The sequence below is a fragment of the Balearica regulorum genome, chromosome W (genome assembly GCF_011004875.1).
Source record: "Balearica regulorum gibbericeps isolate bBalReg1 chromosome W, bBalReg1.pri, whole genome shotgun sequence".
NCBI lineage: Eukaryota > Metazoa > Chordata > Aves > Gruiformes > Gruidae > Balearica > Balearica regulorum.
Window position 1 is genome coordinate 15258442 of NC_046219.1, and position 23808 is coordinate 15282249.

The following is a 23808-nucleotide window of genomic DNA, read 5'->3' on the forward strand; positions in this document are numbered from 1 at the left end:
GTGATGAAGCCTTGCTGGGAGAAGGGGCCTCCCCAGCAGGCAGCAATGGCTGGTGTGAGACAGAGCAGGGTGCAGCGCAGCATGGCAGCTGGCCTGACAACTTGCAGCTGACTTCCCAGCCTGGGGATAGTACCAAAACTCTTCTGTCCTCCCACCTGCAGATTTCTTGGTGATCTCTTTAAGTCCAGCTTTATGGGTCTGGCGTTCAACTGACAGGTAGGATGCTGAGCAGCTGGGACCTGTGCGGGGCCTGGCTGTGTCAGGAGGCACCAAACCTGGTGAGTCTTAAATTCCCGCTTCAAAATTTTAAGTACTGGTAAAATAGTGCACTAAAGGAGGATTGTGTGGCCTGATCAGCATAAGATGCAAAACTGGGAGAATTGCGCAGCCTGATCAGCATAAGATGTACAATTTTAGAATGAGAAATAAACCCAGCATATAGAAAGGGACGCCCTTAGCTGAGGTTTTAGAAAACTGGAAGAAAATAGATGGTATTAAAGGTCTATCTAAACAAAAAAAAAAAAGGATGGCAATGCTATGTAAGGAAGACTGGTGTGGTGGGTTGACCCTGGCTGGGGGCCAGGTGCCCACCAGAGCCGCTCTATCACTCCCCTCATTCACTAGACAGAGGAGAAAAAGTATAACAAAAAGCTTGTGGGTCGAGATAAGGACAGGGAGAGATCATTCACTAATTATCATCATGAGCAAAACAGACTGAACTGAGAGAGGAAAATTCATTGAATTTATTACTAAGCAAAACAGAGTAGAGGAATGAGAAATAAAATCAAATCTGAATCAGTGCCGGCTGGCATTGGCTCTATCAGACACAGGGGAAGCTTCTAGCAGCTTCTCACGGGAGCCACCCCTGTAGCCCCTCCCCTCCCCCCACTACCAAAACCTTGCCACACAAACCCAACACAACTGGCCAGCACTTAAAGGAGTGGGGGTATGGCCTGGTGAAGGATCCTTCGAATTAAAGAAATTTGCTGGAAAATTTTGAAAAATTAAAAACCTCAGCAATTGGATTATTGGTGTGTATGGGATAATTGGGCATATGACCACCATAAAGAGGATGGTCAAAAAGGAGTATAAAAACCTCGAGGAGGAACTTTAGTTGCAGCAGTTGTGAGTAATTTAACTGAGGCACCTGCAGAGCCCATCTCTGCACCACCCTATACTCCCTCTGTATCACTTGTTGATTCCCCCCCAATTGCCTCTGCTGTCCCCACTGCTTCTGCTGGGCTTTGCCCTATGGTTTCTAATGTTATCCCTAATCCTCTTGCAGTGCAGCTGGGGATGGGGTGGGGTGGGGTGTGTGTGTGTATATAATGTTCCTCCCTCACCTTCAGTGTTACATGTATGCACCCATCACCCCTGGAACTGTGGGGATTTGGTCATGTGGGGAAATCAAATGCCTGGGTTAAGGGAAGATGTGGGTCGATGTGCATCATTATTTTCTAATATTTTTTCAGGATATAATCCATCCTGGGCCAATGTTAACCTGTTATTGAGTTATTCTGTTCAGATGAGAAAGATAAGATAATCAAAAAGAATGCAGAATTAACCTTACAGGCAGGAGGAAATTGGACTGCCTGGCCTCAGGTTGATCCTAATTGGGATTATAATAATCAAACAGATAGAGATAATTGCCGAACGGGGGTTGGGTGGGTGGTGGTGGTGTGTGTATGTTAGAAATCTTATAAATGCAATTAGAGCTTGTGAGGAGATAAAAGTAAATTGAACTAAAGTACAGGAATGTAGACAGAGGCCAGGGGAACACCCCAGCAACTACTGAGGAAGATTGCGACAGGCTTTGCTGATGTATGGGGGAATGACTCTCCAGAATTTTAATAATGAATTAGCAGCAAGTGTGTTTGTGGACCAAACCACCTCTGACATCCGCAGCTATTTTAAGAATCACATGCCGGGTTGGCAAGGAGAAAATTTGAAAGATATTATATTACCTGGAGGTTCTATACTTGTACAATATGTAGATGATTTGTTACTTGCCAGTAAGACATATGAAGATTGCTTGAAAGATACTATTTGTCTATGTACTGCTTTAGCAGAAAGGTCACTGTACATCTCTTTCTAAGCTTCAGCTATGTCAACAGGAAGTAAAATATTTAGGATTCATATTAAAAGGACAAAGATTAGTAGACCCAGAATGGGTCCAGGCTATTGTAGAGATACCTCGACCAGTAACAAAGAAAACAATTGCGAGGATTTTTAGGCGCAGTAGGATACTGCAGACCCTGGATATCCCAGCTAGGGGAGTTAAGTAAGCCATTGACAGAAGCTACCAAGGCAGAGGAAGTGGAACCTATACGTTGAGATCCAGAGAGGGAAAAGGCTTTCCAAGCTATAAAAGGAGTTTTAGCTTCTGCTCCGGGCATTGGGATTGCCGGATTAATCCAAGCCTTTTGAACTATTTGTGCATGAGAACAAAGGAGTAGCCAGCAGAGTCCTTACTCAAAAGCTAGGTCCACACCGCCGCCCTGTGGCTTATTACTCAACTGAACTGGATCCTGTAGCGGCAGAGAATAATTCCTGTGTTAACAGCAGCAGCAACAGTGACTATCATAGAAAGAAGCAGATCATTTAGTCCTGGGTCACCCAACAACCATGTATGTCGCGCATGAAGTAGAACTGATTCTTAAGCAATATGCTACACAAGCATTATCCCCACAAAGAGCGCATTGCTATGAATTAATGATTTTAAATGTGGATAATATTACTTTAAAAAGATATAATGTTTTGAATCCAGCAACCTTACTGCCTGTTCCCTCCGATGGTGAGCCACATCATGATTGTGTTTCACTCCAGCTGCCTACAGGAAGATCTACAGGATCAACCTCTAGAGAACTTGGATCTAACCCTTTTTACTGATGGATCTTTGTACTATGTGAATGGAAAACGACACATGGGCTATGCAGTGGTGAGAAACTTAGAGGTAATTGAAGCAGAACCTCTATAACCCTCGGTGAGTGCCCAAGGGGATGAATTAACTGCATTACCAAGAACAGCCTGGAGGGGATGTGTGGTGGGTTGACCCTGTCTGGAGGCCAGGTGCCCACCAGAGCTGCTCTATCACTCCCCTCCTTAACTAGACAAGGGAGAAAAGGTATAACAAAAAGCTTGTAGGTCGAGATAAGGACAGGGAGAGATCACTCACCAATTATTGTCACGAGCAAAACAGACTGAACTGAGAGAGGGAATTCATCTAATTTATTACTAAGCAAAACAGAGTAGAGGAATGAGAAATAAAATCAAGTCTTAAAACACCTCCCCCCACCCCTCCCATCTTCCCGGGCTCAACTTCACTCCCAGCTTCAACCTCCGCCCCCCTCAGCGGCACAGGGGGATGGGGAATGGGGGTTACGGTCAGTTGATCACGCGGTGTTTCTGCTGCTCCTTCATCCTCATGGGGAGGACTCCTCTCATCGTTCCCCTGCTCCAGCATGGAGTCCCTCCCACGAGAGACAGTCCTTCACGACTTTCTCCAACGTGAGTCTCTCCCACGGGCTACAGTCCTTCAGGAACTGCTCCAGCGTGGGTCCCCCACGGGGTCACAAGTCCTGTCAGCAAACCTGCTCTGGCGTGGGCTCCTCTCTCCACGGCTCCACAGTTCCTGCCAGGAGCTTGCTCCAGCATAGGCTTCCCACAGGGTCACAGCCTCCTTCAGGTGCCTCCACCTGCTCTGGTGTGGGGTGCTCCACGGGCTGCAGGTGGAATCTCTACACCCCCTCATCCTCCCTCCATGGGCTGCAGGAGGACAGCCTGCTTCACCATGGTCTTCACCACGGGCTGCAGGGGGATCTCTGCTCTGGCGCCTGGAACACCTCCTCCCCCTCCTTCTGCACTGACCTTGGTGTCTGCAGAGTTTCTTACATCTTCTCACTCCTCTCTCTGGCTGCAAAAGCTCTCTCTAACTGTTTATTTTTCCTTCTTAAATATGTTATCACAGAGGCGCTGATTGGCTTGGCCTTGGCCAGCGGCAGGTCTGTCTTGGAGCCGGCTGGCATTGGCTCTATCAGACACGGGGGAAGCTTCTAGCAGCTTCTCACAGAAGCCACCCCTGTAGCCCCCCCACTACCAAAACCTTGCCACGCAAACCCAATACAGGATGTAATTGGCGGGTAACTATTTATACTCATTCTAAATATGCTTTTGGAGTCCGCCATGCAATGAGTATGCTATGGAAAGAACAAGGAGGGTTCCTTACCTCGGCGGGCCAGCAAAATTGAAAGAAATAATGAATTGGCAGATAAAGCTGCCGCCTGCCAACCTATATACAAGGGTACCACCATAACAACTCCCTCTGCTGATGATTGGCCAGATATCAATAATCCAGCACAAATATATGCAGAGGTTACTCAGGAAGAACAGACTCGATGGGAAAGTTGGGAGGCTGTGAAAGATGAAACTGGAATTTGGACTATTGGGGGAAAACCCATTTTACCAAGAAAATATTTAATGACTTTGGCTAGGTGGTTTCATGATAAAGCACATGGAAGGATGACAGTAGTTGTTAACCAGATTGAGAAAATGTGGGCAGCCCTCAGAATACATATGGCAGTAAAAAGGATTGTGATTTCTTGTCCCACATGTTGGAAGTTTTCTGATGCAAAACTCAAACAGGAGGTTGGACTACCATGGGCATACTTCCCATTCCAAAGACTGCAAATTGATTATGCTGACATGCCTCCCATAAACAGACTTAAGCACCTGCTGGTAATCATGGATCAACTCTCAGGATGGGTAGAAGCTTTTCCCACCAGGAAAGCTGATACTGCGGGAGTGGTCAAAGCACTCTTGCAGGAAATCATTCCCAGATACAGAATACCTGAAACCACAGAATCTGATAGGGGTTCTCATTTTTCAGCTGGAATACTAAACAATATCTAAAAAAGTTTAGGAATACAGTGACAGCTACATCTTCCATATCATCCACAGTCCTCAGGACAGGTGGAAAGAATTAATAGGACTCAAAAATAAAATTGCTTGAACTTGTACTCAGGTAGGTTTGAAATGACCTGAAGTTTTAGGAATAGTGCTATGGGATATTAGAAATACCCCTCACCAACCTCTAGGGTTGTCACCAGCAGAAATAGTGTTTAGCAGGCACTTAGCTATACCTGGGACCTTTGTCCCCACTAGGACCAGCCTCTTAGATGGAGATGAATGAGTTGTTACCAAATTTGTACAGCGAATACAAAAACATCTACAAGAAAATAGGGCACAAACCAGATGGTTTCAACCAGTACCAGCTGGAATGCAAGTACATGATATCTGGTCTGGAGATACAGTAATAATAAAAGTCCACTCTCACAAAACAAAGTTGGATCCTAAATGGGAGGGTCCCTATACTGTGTTATTAATTTCTTACTTTGCTGTAAAGGTTGCAGAAAAGGATAACTGGATTCACCACTCATGTTAAACGCCTGCCAAAAGAACGTCAGTGTGTTGGGTTTGAGTGGCAAGGTTTTGGTAGCAGGGGGGCTACAGGGGCGGCTTCTGTGAGAAGCTGCTAGAAGCTTCCCCTGTGTCTGATAGAGCCGATGCCAGCCGGCTCCAAGACGGACCCGCCGCTGGCCAAGGCCAAGCCAATCAGCGCCTCTGTGATAACATATTTAATAAGGGAAAAAAACAGTTAGAGACAGAGCTTTTGCAGCCAGAGAGAGGAGTGAGAAGATGTAAGAAACTCTGCAGACACCAAGGTCAGTGAAGAAGGAGGGGGAGGAGGTGTTCCAGGCACCAGAGCAGAGATTCCCCTGCAGCCCATGGTGAAGACCATGGTGAAGCAGGCTGTCCCCCTGCAGCCCATGGAGGAAGGATGAGGGGGTGTAGAGATTCCACCTGCAGCCTGTGGAGGACCCCATGCCAGAGCAGGTGGAGACACCTGAAGGAGGCTGTGGCCCCGTGGGAAGCCCGCGCTGGAGCAAGCTCCTGGCAGGACCTGTGGATCCGTGGAGAGAGGAGCCCACGCCAGAGCAGGTTTGCTGACAGGACTTGTGACCCCGTGGGGGACCCACGCTGGAGCAGTCTGCTCCTGAAGGTCTGCACCCCGTGGGAGAGACCCACACTGGAGCAGTTCATGAAGGACTGTCTCTCGTGGGAGGGACCCCACGCTGGAGCAGGGGAATGATGAGAGGAGTCCTCCCCCTGAGGATGAAGAAGCGGCAGAAACGTGTGATGAACTGACCGTAACCCCCATTCCCTGTCCCCCTGTGCCGCTGAGGGGGGCAGAGGTTGAAGCCGGGAGTGAAGTTGAGCCCGGGAAGATGGGAGGGGTGGGGGGAGGTGTTTTAAGATTTGGTTTTATTTCTCATTCCTCTACTCTGTTTTGCTTGGTAATAAATTTGATGAATTTTCCTCTCTCAGTTCAGTCTGTTTTGCTCATGACGATAATTAGTGAGCGATCTCTCCCTGTCCTTATCTCGACCTACAAATGTTTCATTATACCTTTTCTCCCCTGTCTAGTTAAGGAGGGGGAGTGATCGAGTGGCTCCAGTGGGCACCTGGCCCCCAGCCAGGGTCAACCCACCACAGTCAGTTAGATGGACCACCATCGACCCTGCGGGACTCCGTCAATCCTACCTTGGAGATTGAAACCAGGACTGTTCGAGCTTACAAAAGATGAAGGAATCTCAGAACCACGTCATTTTTGTTTTCTTTCTAGAATCCTGGACTAGGGATTCACCCACTGCTTGGCCAAGTGGACCACCAGAGACCATAATTCAAGGGCAGTATCCTATTTGGGGTATTCACCATCCTTATAGAGTTGCAATCACTCCAGTCTCAGTTCCAAGAGGGGAAGGTTTCAGATGGCATCAACACGGTTGGCTTTGGTTATCCAGCAATAATTGTGGCCCATGTCATCCTGGGTGGTGTATTAATAACTGTTATAAAGGTCATTGGGAAAACCATCATCGAGGTTGGGGCTGGGGAAATATAACCAGAAAAGGCACAGCCAGATACATAAACCAGTGCCGTGCATGGAGGTGGCACCAATTGCCCAGTGAAGAAGAGTTAGCTGTGAAACTCAATCTTTTATTATTGGATTAAGATTATCTTCTGTACCTTCTTACGACAGGAGTCGAGTAGATTACCCTAGTTCTGGTATTAACCCTTCTTTGTATAGGTGTTTTGTTTGTTTTTTTCTTTTATACATTTGGTTGAAAACAGTGGGCAAACCATTGCCAAAATGGGCTCAACCATGCATCAACAACCCCATTCTATGAGAGTTATTCTCAAAACTGTGTTAGTACAATACCTTTCTTTACTGCTTTTAGTAATACCCCCCTGCTCTTAGTTATAAGAAACACAATTCCTTTGTGTCATTGGCCCATCACGTGGCCAATCTAACTACCCACAAAGGAGCCCAAAGTGCATACGACCCCCCTGAAAGTGGTTACAAAACTTGTTCTCTGGATGGGGGTTATCATCATGGTTTAGTAGTTTAGTTCATTGCTAAAAAGTTTTTTACCTGTGGTTATTATGCTTCTGATAGCTTGCTGTGCTTTTGCTTGTATTTGAGATTGTTTACAAAATATGCTTATGAAATCTATACAAGGGAATCGAAGAGTCCTCATACAAGACCAACTATAGATGGACAGGGATGCCCAAAAAAAACAAAGGGAGGACTGTTACAGAAGGAGTTTGATTAACCATGTTCTTCTCTCTGAATAGTCTCATTTAGTATTAGTAGCTTAGCACTAGTAGCTAAAGTAGTTGAAGCCTTAGGCTGCAATAGCTGACTGAGAGTAAACTTTTTGATAAAACTAATGCTGAAAACACAGAACTAGCTGAATCTGGCAGATGCAAGCAGAATGAAGAAGATAAGGACCAAGGAAACAATTCCAAGAGAATGAGGTAACTTCAGAAGACAGCCAGCCCAGTGACAAAGAAAACCAATAAGAGATCAAGAGACCACCAACCAGAATTAAGTGATTGGACTTGGGGATCGGGTGCTGGGTGGTATGGGTATAATTGGGGGATGCAATTTGGGGTAGGGGTCCCTCTCCAGAGGCACCCAGCTCGAGCTGTAACCTGAGAACTAATAAAAGAGGAATTGGAAACCTTCACTCAGACCTTACATTAATCAGCAGGATCCTAGGGTTGGACCCTGTTATGGTGGCCAGCATGCATAAATCCATAACAGGAACAGAGAGGATTTCCACAAATTTTTCCTGGGTTGTTTTGCTGTCTTCAGCAGAAAGGTCTAATGTTTTAGACCACACTTATTTGAATGCCAAGGACTACAGTAGGGCTACTAGCAATGTTACATACTTAAGACGATCCTCTGTGGCCTGGTCAACTCACTGCCCTGGAGAAGCAGATCAAAACTATTGTCAGAGGAGTATATCAGAACCCTGCCCACAACCTGTGCCTTGAGACAGCTTGGAGGTTTCCTCTTCTTCCTGCCTAAACCCAAGCCTGGTGTAGCCAGCTTTCTCCTGGAGAGGGTCTGCTTTCCCAGAACAGAGGTGCTGGAGATGGAGTCTTGCTTCATCCCAGGAAATGGTGTGTCTATACCTAGCAGTCCAGAGGCCAAGTATGGAGGCCTGTCATGGGAGAGGGGAGCAGAGTGGGGAGCTGTATGTATCCTGAGCACAGCCCAGTGTTGTGGTTTTACCCCAGCCAGCAGCTGAGCACCATGCAACCGCTCACTCACTCCCCCCGGATCGGGATGAGGGAGAGAATTGGAAAAGTTAAAGTGAGAAAACTCGTGGGTTGAGATAAAGACAGTTTAATAGGGAAAGCAAAAGCCGTGTGCACAAGCAAAGAAAAGCAAGGAATTCATTCACCACTTCCCATGGGCAGGCAGGTGTTCAGCCATCTCCAGGAAAGCAGGGCTCTGTCACGTGTAACGGTTACTTGGGAAGACAAACACCATCACTCTGAACGCCGTCACCGCCGCCCCCCCTTCCTCTTCCCCCAAGCTCCTTATAAACTGAGCATGACGTCATATAGTATGGAATATCCCTTTGGTCAGTTTGGGTCACCTGTCCTGTCTGTGTCTCCTCCCAACTTCTTGTCCACCCCCAGGCATCCTGCTGGCAGGGCAGTGCAAGAAGCAGAAAAGGCCTCGACTCTGTGTAAGCACTGCTCAACAACAACAGGTCCATAGAACAAAAACATCTCTATATTATCAATGCTGTCTCCAGCACAAATCCAAAACATATCCCCACACTAGCTACTATGAAGAAAATCAATCCTCTCAGCTGAAACCAGGACACCCAGGCATGGCTAGTGCTGCTCCCAGGGATGACCTTTGGGCACTTGGGCCAACCTCCCCCGTTCAGTGCTCCAGCCATGCTGACACACTGTAGAGGTGCAAGCTTTGCCAGGATCTGCCAAACCTGCTGGTCCCAGTCCTGACCGAGGCTTTAGGGGTGCAGACCTGCCTGCAAGGAAAACCCCAACTCATGTCCAGAGGCATGGCTAGCTGTACTACAGTGCTGATGCCATCTGCCTTGGCTGCAGCCCCAGGGTTAATTAGAGCCTGTGACACAGCTGGGATAGTCTCTTCCCCATTACACCACCTCTCCTCACACTCAGCTCCCTCATCTGGCTTCTAAGCTTCTTTTGCAACCTGCAGCAGTGCTGGGGAACCTGCTCCTCCCCTGCTAAGGGCTGGATCTTCCTTTGTGTCTTGCAGGTGACCCGGCTGCTGCCTCCTACCTGGTACAGGCCTTGTGGAAACAACTGAAAGCAAGAGGCAGCTGCTCACTGGCAGAAGTCCTCCCAGAGCCCTGCTGGGGAGGATGGGCAGCAGGAAGGACAGGGAAGGTGTGTAGAGGGATGGGTGGGATCTCAGCTGGCCACACAAGAGAGCTCCAACAGCGTAGCCCGTGTTTCAAACTCTGTGGACAGTTTAGCTCAGCTCCTGCTAGCCTGCACCCACAGCTCAAATGTGTCTGAGGAACTTCCCTCCATGTCTGCTCTGAGAGACCATGGGCTGTGGCTCTGCAGGACTCCCTGGGGCACATGGAGCCAAAACCTGGTTCTGTGATGGCGAATAGGAGGGCAGAAGCTGGGGGCTCTGTGCAGCACATGGAGAGTGAACTTCCTAGTCAGACCACAGCAAGGGAATGCTGCAGTCCTTAATGCTGCAACACTCTCTTCTCTTTCAGGCCCTTCCCTTTGTATCTGGTTTTGTGTCTGAAGCAGGCAACCTTCCCACACAGTGAATCTCTTGCTAGAAGCATACAGGATTACCTCAGGACTACAAGCCGGGACCCCTTGAGCTAACCCAGTCAGTCTCCCCATCCCCACCTGCTGAAGTCTCCCTGCACCAGGCTGGCATGAGGCCTTTAAGGACTCCTCCAAGACTCAAAATTACTCTTGGATAAAGCTGGATTCCCAAAGGGCTGAAACAGAATTGATCTCCTTTTCTAACAGAGCTGAGACTTTTATTCAGTTTAAGTTTTACTGTGTCCTTTTTCCAAAGTGAACCTTTGCAGTCATGGCCCTGACGCTGCCTGGAGCTGCTGTGAGCCTGTGGTCTATGCCCTGGGTTCGTGGGAGATCAAGGGCAGAGATATCCTCATTCCTTTGAGGCTGGCATCGGCTGTGCTGCTGTATGCAATGGGGCCAGCTCTGCACTCCCTTGAAAGAAAGCACCACGTTGTCACCGAAATTCGGGAATGAAAGAAAACTCCTTAACACCAATTTAGCATTAAGAAGCAGGCATTTCCTTTATTGCAGCGCTGGGTGTCAGGAGGATAGTTCCTCTAATCAGGCACACCTAATGCTGGTTCTCTTGTCATATTTATACACGAATATTACAAGGATTACAAAGTGGTACACTCCCCATTACAATAATTGGTTCCTATTTCTTCGCCTAGTATGCAAACTAGAACGCATGCTCAGTTCCTTTCTCCGCCTCTATCTTTTGAGTAGGGGGTATAATTTGGGTAGGGGGCTTAGGGGTTAGTGGTTGTGGGGACCCTGGCCCGAATTACCTTTCCCCTAGTTTCTCAATATTTCGGTGTTGGTAATTGTTTGCTATATGCCTCAGGGAGATAAGGATGCTCCTGGAGGCAATTAATGTCCTCCCTTTCTGAAAAGTACGTACATAAGGACCTTGAGGTGTCTTGTAGCTCCTCCTTTTTCTCATGATGTGTATAGCAGGTGCTCATTCTACGAATTGTTAGCCTTCTACCTAAAGTAACAATGAATAGTTTCTTATCACATATAATACAAGTAGGCCTTCATTACAGGCCTTTCTTCTTGGCTACATTTTCTTATTATGTATAATATAAGCAGGCCCTGTAAAATCTCAAATCCCAGGTAAGTGACCATTGGTTTTGCAATCTGTGCCGCCTTCTTGGACACTTTGCATCCTCCTTGTCCTAAGAAGTTTAACAGGTTTATAGTCATTTGCATACACTCCTCCCAGGTTTCTGCTGCTAATAGGATATCATCCACATATTGCAGCATAACTCCTCCAGGATGGTCTCTTCTCCGTTTTTCTAATTCTTTAGCTAACTGGTTTCCACAGATTGTTGGACTCTTTTTGAATCCTTGAGGCAACACAGTCCAGGTTAGTTGAGTTTTTCATCCAGTGGTCGGGCTTTCCCATTCAAAGGCAAAAATAGCCTGACTCTGTTTTTCGAGAGGTATACAAAAGAAAGCATCCTTTAAATCTAGGACTGTGAACCATTCATGTTTATCTTTGATTAGTAAGTAAGTAATGTATAGGGGTTTGCCACCACCGGGTGAATGTCCTGCACTATTTGGTTCACAGCTCGTAAATCTTGCACTAACCTATATTCCTCACCCCCTGGCTTTTTAACGAGTAAGATTGGGGTGTTAAATTCTGATTTGCATTATGTGAGCAACTCATATTCCATAAAGTTGAGTATTAACTTTTCTAATCCCTTTTTGGCCTCTGTCCTCAATGGGTATTGTTTTTGTCTTACCGGGTTTGTTCCAGGTTTAAGGATAATTCTTACTGGTTCCGCTCTTCTGGATCTACCTGGAACCTCACTAGCCCATACCAAAGGCATCACTGCATTCTCCACCTCCTCGGGAATTCCTTTGTTAGTCTTAGGTTGTTCCTGCAACATAAAAACTCTTGCCTCAATGGCTTTAGATTCAGGGATTAATAATTGAACTTCCCCATCTTTAAAGGTGATCTGCGCTTCCAATTTACTCGATAGGTGCCGTCCCAAGAGCGGTATAGGACATTCAGGCATATATAAAAATTGGTGAGTTACCCTTTGTTTTCCGAGCTTAAAATTTAAAGGATGGAAAAAGGCACGCTGTTCCGCTTTCCCTGTGGCATTCACAATGTTTACTGTATCATCGCTCAATTTTCCTTGACAAGTATTTAACACAGAATAAGTCGTCCCAGTATCTACAAGAAAATCTATTTTCCTTTTTCCCAGCTCTACTGTAACCAGGGGTTCTGCTGGGGAGGTTTCCCCTGGTCCCCTTCAGGACTTAGTTAAGGGGAACTGATGTGGAAAGGGAGCTGCTTCTTGATTGTATCGTGCCTCCTCCAGGACCTCTGGACTGATAGGAATAGGACCCCTAAAACGGTCCTTAAACTTCTGACAATCCCGTTTCCAATGTCCCAGTTCTTTACAATAGGCACACTGATGATCCCCCAAGGTATTGCTGGTATTTTGTGCTGGAGGGGCCCCGCCTCTCTTCCCCCATAGTATTGCCGTCCTCCCCTGAAGTTACTGTTTGCTGATGCTCCCTGCAGTGCAGCTCTCAGGTTACCGTCTCTTTCCCTATCTCTCCGTGCCTGTCTCCGCTCCCTTTCGTTTTCTCGTTGCTCTTCTCTAATTTCCTTCTCTTTCTCCCTGTTATCAAAAAAACACTATTTTCCACTATTACACATACAATCTCTTGATACCAATAAGCATGATTTCATAATTGCATAAAAGAATTTTGCAAGTACAACAAATATTGAGTTACCTGTTCATCTCCATCCAAAAGGCTTGGTTTTGCTGGAATATAAGTTCCAGGTACTGCTAAAATTCTCCCCAATAAAACTTCTGCTGGAGATACACCTACTGGTTGCCTCAGTGTGTTTCTAATGTCCCAAGGTACTTAATTTAATGCTTCTGGCCACTTCAAGCCAGTTTGTTTACAGGTCTTAACTAATTTGTCTTTGATCGTCCTATTCATCCTTTCTACTTGCCCTGACGATTGTGGGTGATAAGGTGTGTGCAATTGCATCTTGATATTTAATGAGTGATAAATTTGCACTAAAATTGCGGCAGAGAAATGTGCTCCCTTGTCGGAGTCAATTATTCCAGGAATTCCATACCTAGGTATTATCTCTTTTAACAGAGCTTTAACCACTGCTTTCGAGTCATTCTTTCGAGTTGGGAAAGCCTCCACCCAGCCCGAAAGCTGATCAATAATCACAAGTAAATAAGCATATCCCATAGCCCTAGGCATCTCCGTGCAGTCAAATTGTAGTTTTTGAAAAGGATATGTTGCTGGAGGTCGCTTTCCTGCTGGTGCCTTGATTTTCAAAGAGGCATACTGTTTGCACAGTCGACAGCCTTCACAAACTCTCTTAATAGCAGTGTAAATCCCTGGTGCTGCCCACAGTCTCTGTACTCTCAAAGCTATATTCTCAGGTCCACCGTGGGTTTTCTCATGGTGCCATCGCGCGATCGGTATTAAGTACCTTTTTGGGAGTAATGGTTTCCCCCCTAGAGTCCATTGTCCATTCTGCTGTTCAGTTCCCGGCTTCTCCCAGAGCTGTCTTTCTTCCTCGGGAAGTTCCTCATACAGCTTCTGCATGTCTGGTAATTCCCGGTCGAGCTCTCCTTGATGGGTCAGTGTCATTGCAAAGATGACTTGTCGGGCTGCCGCTTTTGCAGCCTGGTCCATGAGCTCGTTCCCTTTTGCCAATTGATTCTCTTGGTTGGTGTGTGCTTTTTAATATATATTACTGCTAGTTCAGATGGTAATTGAATCACCTCCAGTAGTTCTTTAATCTGTTGTCCATGGGCGATTGTTTTACCTGCTGATGTGAGAAATCCCCTTTCTTTCCACAGCATACCTGTAGCATGACAAACTCCAAACGCATACTTAGAGTCAGTATACAAATTAACCCGTATTCCGATCGCATATTGTGCAGCTTTCGTGAGGGCGATGATCTCTGCGCCTTGAGCACCTGGAGTGGGAGGCAAAGGTCCTGCTAACAATACCTTAGTTTCCGTGGTAACAGCAAACCCAGTACATTTCCATCCTTCTTCATAATAGGAGGAGCCGTCGGTAAACAAGTTCATATCTGGGTTATCCAAAGGCTGATCTCGTAGGTCGTCTCGTGGTTTGCTCGTCATTTTGATCACCTGTTCACAATCATGTTCATCCTTTTCTCCATCCGTGGGCAGTGGCATTAAGGTGGCAGGATTCAAGGTATTACATCTTTCCAATCTTAAATTGTCAGCAAGCAGAAGTATTAGTTCATATTTATGCGCTCTTTGTGGAGAAAGTGCTTTCTCGGCATATTGTTTCAATAATATTTCAGCTTCATGTGGCACACAGACTACTAGGGGATGTCCCAAGACTATGTTCCGGCTTTTTTCTACTAACTCAGCAGCGGTAGCCACAGCTCTTATGCAAAACGGAGTTCCTCTTGCTACTGAATCTAATGTGCAAGATTAATAGGCTATAGGCCTTTCATGTGGCCCTAAAGTTTGAACTAAAACTCCATTTGCTGTTCCTTTGTTTTCTGTGCAATAAAGTTTAAAGGGTTTAGAATAGTCTGGAAGCCCCAAAGCTGGAGCTTGCATTAATGCTCCCTTTAATGCACGAAAGGCTTTTTCTCGTTCAGGACCCCAAGCTATTGGTTCCACCTCCTCATTTTTCATTGCCTCATTAAGAGGTTTCGCTATTTCACTGAATCCAGGAATCCATGGCCTACAATATCCTACTTGTCCTAAAAATCCCCTTAATTGTTTCTTTGTTACTGGTCTGGGAATTTCTTGTATAGCTCTTACCCGTTCTGGATCTACTTCTCTCCTCCCTGGTTTAAGAATAAACCCCAAATACTTTACCTGTTGTTGACAGAGTTGCAGTTTGGATAGAGATGCACGGTGACTCTTTTTTGCAAGTTGGATGCACAGATATTCAGTATCCCGCATACAATCTTCAGCCGTATGGCTTGCTAGTAACAAATCATCAACATATAGAATCAAGACAGAACCCCCAGAAAATTTTAAGTCTCTCAGATCATTTCTGAGAATTTGAGAAAAGATGGTTGGTGAACTAGTAAACCCTTGTGGCAAGTGTGTCCAAGTCAACTGTTTCCCTTGCCAAGTGAAGGCAAAAATCAATTGACTTTCTTCAGCAATAGGTATACTGAAAAATGCTCCTGTTAAATCCAAAACAGTAAAATATTGTGCCCATACAGGTATTTGGGTAAGAATTAAATTTGGGTCAGGGACAACAGGGTGTGGGGAAATTACATGCTCATTTACTGGACGGAGATCTTGAACAAATCTATATTCTGGATCTCCATCCTTATCTAATCGATGTTTACTTACTGGCAAGATTGGAGTATTACATGGACTTTGACATTCCTTGAGTATTCCTTTCTCTAAGAAAACTGCAATCTGTTTTTGAATACTTGGAATAGCCTCATCTGCAATTGGGTACTGTGTACTTGATGGAGGTGACCCTCCTTTTGTTTTGATTATTACCGGTTCTGCAGATAACAATAATCCTATATCATCACCAGAGCTGCTCCATAGGTCCCGGGGAACTGCTTCAAGTCCTTTTGGGATTTTAAAAGCCGATTCTTCTTCTTGTGGAATTTGCACAATTTCTGATCCCATGATTATTAATTTGATTCCAGCCGGATCAAGGAGTATTTGAGTACCAAATTCCTGCAAAAGATCACGTCCTAGCAAAGACACAGGTGAATTTGGAGATATCACAAATCTTCCCCATACCATTTTTTATGCAATGATAATTGGAAGTGGGGTTGAAATATATTTTATTTCTTGTCCAACAACCCCTCTTATAAGTACCTTCTCTTTAGAAATCAATGTTTGTGGGAGTGCATAATTCAAAAGGGACAAAGTTGCTCCTGTGTCTACTAAAAATTCAACAAAAAGTCCATTTACCTTTGCAGTAATTTGTCCATACTCATTTACCTTCACTCCTTCATTCGACATTTTCACAGTCCTTCGGCAAGCATGGAGTTCAGCTTATTATTTTTCTGTTGTGAGTGAGGGCGCGGTGGATACGGTGGATTTGATCCTCGTCCAGCACTTACTGGGCAGAGTGGGCACTCCCGCTGGATATGTCCTATATTCCCACAATAAAAACACTCTAAAGTATTAGGATTAGATTGGTTAAGAGAAGAAAGAAAGGGAGCCCTTCCCCCACGTCCCCTTCCTCTTGGAGTTCCCCTTGAAATTCCCCTGCCCCTTCCTCTTGATTGATAATTCTGTGTAATTGCTGCAGCCAACAAACTAATTTCTCTCTCTTTTTCCTGTCGCTCTCATTTTCTTTCCTGTTTATTTCTCTTGTTCTCTCTCTTTTGTTTTTCTTCATCTCTACCACCAAAAACAAATGCAGCAATACTCAGTATTTTAGTCAGGGTTTCCCCTTGCCACCCAGGCATGTGCTTTTTAAAATACTTATTTATATCAGGAGAAGACTGCTCCACAAATACACTAATAGCCAATGGTTCTTGAAAATTTTCTCTAGTCATTCCCCCGTATTTCAACAAGGTAGTTTTCAATCTTATCCAATAATCGCTGGGGTGTTCATCAGGTTTTTGTCTGCATTCAAGGACCTTTGTCCAATTTGTAACTCTTTTGCCACATTGCCGTATAGCCTCCAATAATTGTCCGATGGCTGCCCGATAAGCTTGCATTCCATCGGTTGTGGCTAAATTCCAATTGGGGTCCTCAGTGGGCCAGGGATTTAATCCTTGACCCCTCTGAGCAATTTCTCGCTCATCCATCTGGAATAGTTCTCTCAGCAAAGTTTTCATGTCACTCCAATTAGGTGTATAATCAGTGACTATTCCAGATAGCATTTGTGCACATTTTTCTGCATCATCTCTTAATCTTGGCATTTTGCTTTGCCACATGATCAAATCACCTTGTTTCCAAGGTTTGTGGTGCATCACAGCAGGGACATCAGGAGGAGCTCCTGGTCCTGCTCTGGGATTTGGGACGTAATCCAATTTCATGGGAAACATCCCTGCTTGGGGAAGGTCAGTTTCCTCGGCCTCGGGGGCAGAGGGAAGTGGGCTTACCCATGGTTTAGATGGCTTACATCTTTGACAAGACCAATCATACCAAATATACCAATAATCAATATTTTGACTTGCAGTATCTTCTAAAATAGTCCTTAAAAACTTTAACTTATGGGGCTTAAAAGTTCCTTTGGGAGGCCAAATATCCATAGGTCCTCCCCCTTGAGTTCGAGTTAGGAATGGCCATTCCTCCTGACACAACACAATCAGTCTTTTCTTTTGCAAAGTCTGTGCCCCATAAACCTTATTCCAATTTTCCAAAACCTCAGCAAGGGGCGTCCCCCTTTCAACGCTGGGTGTATTTCCCATTTCTTACTTCTTTTCCTCTTACCAAATCTTTTAGCAAGTTTAAACACAAGAGTACTCCCAGTATCGTCTGGAAACACTCGTGTCCAAGTCTCTTAGGTGAAATCACCTATTTTGCTGGCAATGAGCGTTGGTCATGGGTCTGTCCAGAGAATTAACTGGTGCTTCTTCCTCTTGCGTCCTAGGGTCCCATCTGGGTCGCCATCTGTTAAAGAAAATCTACCAGACGTGAGTTACCCTAGGTTTGCTTTATTGCAGCGCTGGATGCACGGGGGAAATAGCTCCACCAAACGTGCATGCCAGGTGATTACCAACACACAGGTTATATAGAATCAAAATATACATATTCATTATTTTTCCAAGAAAAGGCAGTCCTATGATAATCATTTCTTGGAATTCATTTCCATATTCTCCTCCCCATTGGGCATGCTCAGGGATTTGAGTCGGTGGTCCTCAGGGGTCTCTGGTGGTCGTCAGTGGTCTCGCACCCGTGTCTGCTGGATGACCCTCTTCTTCCAGGCATGTGCAGTATCCTTGCTGTGGATGCACCTGTCCATAACAACTTACTTCATAAGATTAATATTCCTGGGCCTATTGTCTGGTTGGGTAGGGACTGTACATGGAACGTAGCAGCATTGTACCTTGCCATGGTCAGTTAGCTTCATTACCTATTACCTTGATTAGAAACCCCTTTCCCACTATTACAGGCTTTGAAACAGTTCTAGGCCTTAAGCAGCTTTCTAGTTAACATAAGCTTTCTTATAACTAAGCTTCTATATTTTTTATAAAAACAATAAAACACAAGTTCTTGACTGATCAATACCTTTCAAAAGTTCTTTCAGAATTCTCAAATCACAGTACAATAGCCCCTCGCGTAGCTCACACCATGGCTTACTTGAAGGCAAAGGGGGCCTCTAACCCAAATCTTAAATCACAATTAAAAGTAAGGGAAATGCCTTTTACCTGTCCCAGGGAACGTGCTCAGAACTCTTCGGTTCGGGGGATCCAAGGGTCTCCCCGAGAATCCCTCGGTGCTGGCTGGAGATCCTATGATCCCACTGATCCGTTGAGATTCAAAAGCCTTGTCCCATCTGGGTCGCCAAAACTGTCACCGAAATTCGGGAATGAAAGAAAACTCCTTAACACCAATTTAGCATTAAGAAGCAGGCATTTCCTTTTATTGCAGCGCTGGGTGTCAGGAGGATAGTTCCTCAAATCAGGCACCCCTAATGCTGGTTCTCTTGTCATATTTATACACAAATATTACAAAGATTACAAAGTGGTACACTCCCCATTACAATAATTGGGTCGTATTTCTTTGCCTAGTATGCAAACTAGAACGCATGCTCAGTTCCTTTCTCCGCCTCTATCTTTTGAGTAGGGGGTATAATTTTGGTAGGGGGCTTAGGGGTCGGTGGTCGTGGGGACCCTGGCCCAAGTTACCTTTCCCCTAGTTTCTCAATACTTCGGTGTTGGTAATTGTTTGCTATATGCCTCAGGAAGATAAGGATGCTCCTGGAGGCAATTAGTGTCCTCCCTTTCTGAAAAGTACGTACATAAGGACCTTGAAGTGTCTTGTAGCTCCTCCTTTTTATCATGATGTGTATAGCAGGTGCTCATTCTAAGAATCGTTAGCCTTCTACCTAAAGTAACAATGAATAGTTTCTTATCACATATAAGTAGGCCTTCATTACAGGCCTATCTTTTTGGCTACAACCCGACGTTAAATGAAAATTCACTGAGTAGCTGCTACCTTCTTGCCTTTCCTTCTCTCCACACCAATGCACACTTCACCCATCAGCATGGCTCCCTCAGCACTGAGAACCATCTGGCCACCAAGGAGTCACAGTATACCGCAAATAACCTATTTTTAAGAGTGGGATTGCTTAAGCCCATTTAATTGTGGGCTGACACGTTCCTGCCCCCCACAGCTCCCCGCTGCATGTTGCTACCCCTTGCCTTGCACCAGCACTGGTGTGTGTGCAACCAGGCAGAGAGGCAGCCCAGGGAGTCATGCCAGCTACAAACCAGTCCCTGGTTTCATCAGGTGAAATTAAGCAGGACATGCCCACAGGGCACGGGATATGCAAGGCTGAGGTGGGAGAGCGCAGCCAGCAGATCAGGAGATGGCCACACAATGGAAACCCCAAATTAGAGCAGTTTAAGCCTTCCTGGAATTGCACCCTAACATCTGAGCAAGCATTATCGTCCCACAGGGGCAAAATACGAAACTAAACCTGCCCTCAAGAACCATTTTCCACAGCTACTGGGCACTTAGGCATAACAATAAGAACTGAAATGATCAGTGAGGTAATGAAACACTTTCCCTGGGACTCTCCAGGGCAGAGGAGAGGAAGAGCCTGGAGTTATGCTAGCAGTCTGCAGTGAGGAACTCAAACAGAGGCAGTCATGGTGCATGAGTTTTAAAAAACAAGTGGGACTAGAACAAAAATCAAAGCAGGAATCCCAGGCAAACAGTCCTCAGCTCTTTCCAGAGGGGAAAGAGACGAAAGGTTTCATAGCACCAAGTAATGCCACACTGGTTCAGGGCAGTAAGGAATCCCAGCTCCCATCAAAACTGCAGGGGGAATTTAGCTGGGATGTGGCCAGGCACCATGGTCACTGTCCTCTGCCTCTGCCCATAAAGAAATATGATGTCTCCTGACTGCAAGCAGTCAAGGGTGGGTTTGGGGTAGCTCACTTGCAGCACAAAGTCCCATGCAGAAAACCAAGGTGAAAAGGGAGATAAAGCCCCAAATATGAGATCACAGATGCCATCAGCTGCAGTGCCTGGGGTCCCTTCAAGGTGACATAACCCCCAGCACATACACAGATACCAGTGGGTTAAGCTGCCTCCCAGAAGAGTTGTTGCCCACTCAGGGCTTTTAAGCAGCTGTTCACAGGCACCAGAGCTCACACCAAGGCCACTCTTGCAGTTGGGACAGCTACTCCAGACTCCCCTTTCCTCCTGACCAGACCCAATACGAGGATGAGTCAATGCTCTGTCACTACATCATGCTGCAACTCAACAGTTCCAAATCAACAGCCAGCATCTGGCAGCACAAGCTCAGGAAGAGATTGGGAGCCCTGGCTGCTACAGCCCAGCCCATGGAGGCACCAACAGGCTGAGACCATGAGTGGAGAGTTTCTTGGTCATGGACACAGTTCTGTCTGCTACCACCTCACCAACAAGATAAGACTGCTTCAGGCTGTACAAGGTAGCCCAGTCTGCTCCCCCCTGCCCTTCACAGGGCTGAGGAAGACCAGGAAAATGGGAGCGAGTGTAGAGTAGGAGGGGCCTCACTACAGAGCAACCAACTGACTTTACAGCAGAGCAGCTGCCACTGAGACCCCAGGAACCATCTGCATGTGTAACCATGTGCACTTTGATTCCAGTGTGAAAACTGAGCACACAAAGAGAAGTGGCTGCAGGACTTTCCCTCTCCTCCCTCCCCTCCCTTCCTCAGCAGGCCCCTTCCTGTGAGTCACTGTCTCTGCACAGGCAAGGTGACACTTTGCCAGCCACTGAAGCTGACCAGCTGCACAGTGGGGACAGTTGTCAGGAAAGTAGCAGCAAGACCCTCAGTTAGTGTTTCTCCTGAGGAGCATTTCAGGACTCTTGCTTCTTGGCCTCCTGCAGCAGACTCCTCCCACAAATGCCCAGCAAGAGTTCTAAACTCAACTGCTGAGAAACACCATTGCAATAAGCGGGGAACAACTGGCTCTGGTCCTTTTGTGCAGCACTGAGGCAGGGAGCTGGGGATAATCCCTGACTGCTGTCAGCAGACACATTGCTAGTAGCTCGTGTATCCCTCCTGGCCCCAGAGAGACAGGGAGACAACCACAGCCTTGGCGAACAAGCAGGTCAGGTTCCCCACATCTCCAATGCTACCTGAGCTGAAGGTGACTGAACCAGGTGCTGATGGCACAGTCCACATGCATTACCAGGGAGATTCTCAGCAGGAGGCACATGCTGCTCACCACGAAACCAGGGACTCAAAGAGGAACCTGCAGACACAACAGACACGGTAAGGATATCATGGCCAGCGTGTCTGCAAGAACAGGCTGCTACCCTCAGTCCCAGCAGACTGATTTTCCTGACAGTGAGAGGCTGTGGCCAGCTCTGAGGCCATGTAGCAGAGTGTTGTGGTTTTACCCCAGCTGGCAGCTGAGCACTACACAGCCGCTCGCTCACTCACTCCCCCCCGTCGGGATGAGGGAGAGAATTGGAAAAGTTAAAGTGAGAAAACTCATGGGTTGAGATAAAGACAGTTTAATAGGGAAAGCAAAAGCCGCTTGCACAAGCAAAGCAAAGCAAGGAATTCATTCACCACTTCCCATCAGCAGGCAGGTGTTCAGCCATCTCCAGGAAAGCAGGGCTCTGTCATGCGTAACAGTTACTTGGGAAGACAAACACCATCACTCTGAACGCCGACGGCCCCCCCCTTCCTCTTCCCCCAAGCTCCTTATAAACTGAGCATGATGTCATATGGTATGGAATATCCCTTTGGTCAGTTTGGGTTACCTGTCCTGGCCGTGTCTCCTCCCAACTTCTTGTCCACCCCCAGGCATCCCGCTGGCAGGGCAGTGCAAGAAGCAGAAAAGGCCTTGACTCTGTGTAAGCACTGCTCAGCAACAACAGGTCCATAGAACAAAAACATCTCTATATTATCAACACTGTTTCCAGCACAAATCCAAAACATGGCCCCATACTAGCTACTATGAAGAAAATTAACCCTCTCAGCTGAAACCAGGACACAGAGCAAGCAGGAAGCAGCGATGAGGATGCAGCCCCCCCACCATACGCAGGGCATGGAAGTGGGCCCAGGACTGGGTGCACACAGCCTGTGCCTCCTGCAGGTAGAGCTGAAAGCAACCAATGAGGCTTCCCTGCCTGGACTTCAGATCCGGAGGCACCAGCATTGCCCCCTGCACCTGGGCCAAGAGCTGAGTGTGCTCCTCCATGGCACTGAAGAGGTCCTGCAGGTACTGGAGCTGCTCTTCTGGCAGGTGATGAGCCACCAGCGAGTAGGAGTGCAGGAAGTGGTCCACCTACAGGAGAGGGGACACAGGGCCAGACAGCAGCACTGGGACCACTAGGAATGGGATTTACTGCCATCTTCCTCACTCAGCTCCTTCAGAATGGAAACAGCCCCAATCTGCCAACCCCTGCCAAGACAGGCCCATTCCCAGCTACATCACCTGGGGCTGGTCACCCAAATACAGGATACGACTGGCAGGAAACACAATCCTTCTGCCAAAGTGACATCCCTCTCAAGTGACATATCCATCCCAACAGCCACACTGACTCCTCTCAGTCACCCAGTTCTTCACCTGCAGGTGCATCTCTATTAATGTTGTGCATCACTAAAAGCTTTTGTGCGGAGTCTTTGGTAACAATAAGGCAAATGTTCCCCAGAAGTTCAAGTCATTACTAGCCATTAATCTGAACCCAATGACAACTTCTACATTGTCTGAGGACTGACATAAACTTAAAGAGCTTATTTATAGTGGATCAAATCAAACTACTCCCTCTTCTTGAATACAGGCACATTAACCCACTGTACCATAGGCTAAGGAGGGTTTGTTCTACCTCTTACTTCAGGAGGACAGGAGCAGAGGCAGCTATGATCTCAAAGTTGTAAAAAAAGTCTTATGAGGGCATTACCAGGGCAGGGCACCTGTGCAAACATTCAGCTGCTCAGCAGCATATATCTGCTCAAGCCCCAAAACACACTGATACCTTCACATGGCTTCCAGTCGCCTCAGAGTGCAGGCAGAATCAGCCTGCCCCTGCCCATGAATGGCAAATGTATGCACCAGCTCTCTCCCAGACCTTCCTGACCTTCCTGGTATGCCAAAGTTTCTTCAAAACCAGTGTGATCAAGCCAGAAACCTCCTCAGATATCTGAGTGCAAATATTTAAACAGGCAGGACTGGATAATGCTAATTCCTAATAGATGATGATTGATATCGTCAGTGACTAATGGGCAGTAAAGTACATGATCATCTTTAAATGAAAAAGCACTCTATTTCTTTATAAATACACAGTAGAGAGGCTGGACACTTCTGCCTTTCCATCAGCAATCATAGGAGGGGAACAGACGGTCCAATATGCTGGATAGACCCTCCTCTTAGGGAAGTCTGTTGCCTCCCTGGGGCCTGGGTTAAGGACATTACTAGGAAACTTCCTAGCCTGGTATTGCCCTCGGACTATTACCCATGACTGCTCTTCCATGTGGGTGGCA

General features: G+C 46.5%; 1 long non-coding RNA gene across 1 annotated transcript in view; it reads right to left on the reverse strand.

Moving 5' to 3' along the window:
• Positions 1 to 23808, reverse strand: part of LOC142599220 (uncharacterized) — a 434245-nt gene that overhangs the window by 190381 nt on the left and 220056 nt on the right. The window lies entirely within an intron of this gene.